This window comes from Chinchilla lanigera, unplaced genomic scaffold (assembly GCF_000276665.1).
Source record: "Chinchilla lanigera isolate Chin_1 unplaced genomic scaffold, ChiLan1.0 scaffold00072, whole genome shotgun sequence".
NCBI lineage: Eukaryota > Metazoa > Chordata > Mammalia > Rodentia > Chinchillidae > Chinchilla > Chinchilla lanigera.
Window position 1 is genome coordinate 1,950,993 of NW_004955473.1, and position 2,334 is coordinate 1,953,326.

A 2,334-nucleotide genomic window follows, 5' to 3' on the forward strand; every position below is an offset into this window, starting at 1 on the left:
CCAGCCCCAGCCCCAGCCCCAGCCCCAGCTCCAGCCCCAGCCCCAGCCCCAGCCCCAGTTCCAGTTCCAGTCTAAGCCTCAGTCTAAGCCTCAGTCTCGCAGTACCAAGGCAAGGAAGACCTCTTAGGTAGGAGACTCCTCCATGCTCAGATCTCTGGGGTTGCCTCACTCACCACCACTTTCTCCATGGAAGGAAAACTCCAGACTATATAGAGCTAGAGATTAGTCTAAGACCAAAGTTCAAACAAACACTCATAGGGGAAAAAAAAATCACCTTTCTAACACTAATACACGTTTCAATCCACATTTCTGATTGTTGAACACTCTTCTCTCCTCCAAGGCAGATGTGCTTTTCATATTCTACTGCAGTGCTTTGAAAAGTGTGTCCATCATCAGCATCATAAGCATAGGGGACCTAATTTGAAATACAGCATATTGAGTTGCACTGCAGGCCTGCTGACCCAGAAACTCAAAGCAGAGTGCAGCAAAAGCACCAATCTGATAGAGATTCTGGTGCTTAATAAAGTGTAAGCACTGCTATAGTTCGCAGAGCATCTTGGTGTTATTTTGTTCTTATACATTTGAGTTTCTTGTCCTATAAAAGGTTTTGACTGCATTTTCAGTGTTCATTTTCAGATGTTTTTCCTTTGTGAATTTACTAAAAAGAAAGCTAGAAAAGTCATACTCCTGCTGATCATATGCAAGGCTTTGGAAGAAAAGTAGTAGTTACTGGGATCCTGGCCAAGAAAACATTAAACGAGGCTGGTAACTTCTGAATCTTCTTGTTAACTTAAATGACAGTGAACACCATACCACATCAGGTTTTCATATTGCCTGCTGAACCCCTCCCTTCTCTTCCTCAATGCCCAAATGAGGGTATCTGTCCTCAGAGTTGGATCTTAACGGGGGAGAAGTTGATGAGCCCAGTTCACCATTTTGGACTACTCAGAGGGACACTTGCATTGCCTAAAAGGGACTTTGTTTATCTGGACTTAACTACAAAACCTTGAACAATCTTCTGCATTCAACATTAAAGGACTAATTTTAGATTTCTTTTACACCTTTGTGCCTCATAGCATGGTAGCTTTGCTCTTTTAGTAAGTAAAGAATATGTGCTTAACAGTGGACTTTTAGTATTTGAAAGTTTTACTTGTTACTGTTTTGATGCAACGTGACAAACTATATGGAAACTACCTGTTTGTGAAGAAAGCCGCATGGCTTTCAGGGTGGTTATATTCTGTAAGCACTCCATGTAATCCAGGGGTTTGATAATTCTGACATCAAGCATGTACTATCTCTGTAATGCTTTAATTCTGATACCAAGCATGTACTATCTCTGTAATGCTTTTTCTTGCCTTCAAGGAAGTGAGTCTAGTGACTTGCATCTTTGTTACAAACAAATGACTTGTACTATGTCTTTCTTACACTACATGGAGGGAGTTAGATTTTAATACCACTTTTGCCAACATGAGTCTCTCCTTGAATATGGGGTATGGTATTAGTACAACTATTTTAATCCAGTAATTTATTGCTAATGTTCTTAATCCTAGGGAATCTTTAAAGAGGTGAATTAGAATTCAGCAGTGTGGTTCTTTTTTTTTTTTTGGAACCAAGACTCAAACTCAGGACCTCGCACTTACCAGGCAAGCACCATGCCACTGAGCTACATTCCCAGCGCTGAATTCAGCAGTGTGGGAAAGTTAGATAATGTTCTCTAATCGAAAAAGTGGATACTAAAGCTTATGGATTCTGTTGTTTAGAATACAGCGTATGTTAGAAGGAGGACTGAATGGGACCTGAAGTTTAGTGAGACATGTAGGCCGGAGTCTCCTAGTTGACTGAGCCTCCTAGAAGTTGTCATAGACACAACAGTGAGATGCTTCCACTTCTGAAGGACTTCAGCAGGTGAGGCAGCTGAAGAATAAGGAGAAATTTGCATGTAGAGGAGAGGAATAGCAATTTGGCCTCTGAATTTCAAGCTTTTAACCTCTTCAGGATAGTTAATTCTGAGCCCAGTTACATAGGCCTTAGAGTAAAGAGTTTTAGTAAAAGTTATTTTGAAAGAAACCCAAAAATAGAGTTATCTGAAGTTTAGAGGTTTTTTTTTTAGTATGGTCTTGACAGTGTAACAATTCCAAATGCAGGGCAGATTGAAAAGTGAAGATAATAGGGGTATCCATGACAGAAGGTCTTAGGTGGAATCCATCATTTTCTTGTGAAAGGAAATTCTGAGAAACGGAAACAGATGTATACTACCTATGTTACATTCCAAGCTTTTGACCTCTTTAAGATAGTTAATTCTGGGCTGGGAATTTAGCTCAGCGGCAAAAGCGC

At 40.4% G+C, this 2,334-nt stretch overlaps 1 protein-coding gene across 1 annotated transcript in view; it reads left to right on the forward strand.

Annotated features, from left to right (window-relative positions):
* The window catches only part of Usp26 (ubiquitin specific peptidase 26), a 53,883-nt gene that overhangs the window by 47,128 nt on the left and 4,421 nt on the right, over nt 1-2,334 (forward strand). The window lies entirely within an intron of this gene.